The sequence below is a fragment of the Cystoisospora suis genome, assembly GCF_002600585.1.
Source record: "Cystoisospora suis strain Wien I chromosome Unknown contig_171, whole genome shotgun sequence".
Lineage (NCBI taxonomy): Eukaryota > Apicomplexa > Conoidasida > Eucoccidiorida > Sarcocystidae > Cystoisospora > Cystoisospora suis.
In genome coordinates, this window is record NW_027152973.1 from 1 (window position 1) to 322 (window position 322).

Sequence of the window (322 nt, forward strand, 5' to 3'; positions counted from 1 at the left end):
CTTCTCTGCCTGTCTCTTCTTGTATTCTTCAAGTTTTGCAAGATATTCCTGCTTTCTCTTTTCTTTTAAAGCCTCCTTTTCTTTCAAATATTCTTCATACAGCCTCTTCTTTCTCATATAATCCAGATACCTCCTTTGCTCCCTGTGAAGCTCCTTCTGGATATCTATCACGGCTAGATCATACACCTCACTCAAGAGAGACGCCTGTCTCTCTTGCAAGTCTTCATTAGGCGATCCGCTGAATGCAATCGAGAGCTTCTTCGCTTTGATCTGCGGCTCTGTAGAAAGATAAATCTTTGGGTTGTCAAGAAATTTCTTTTGC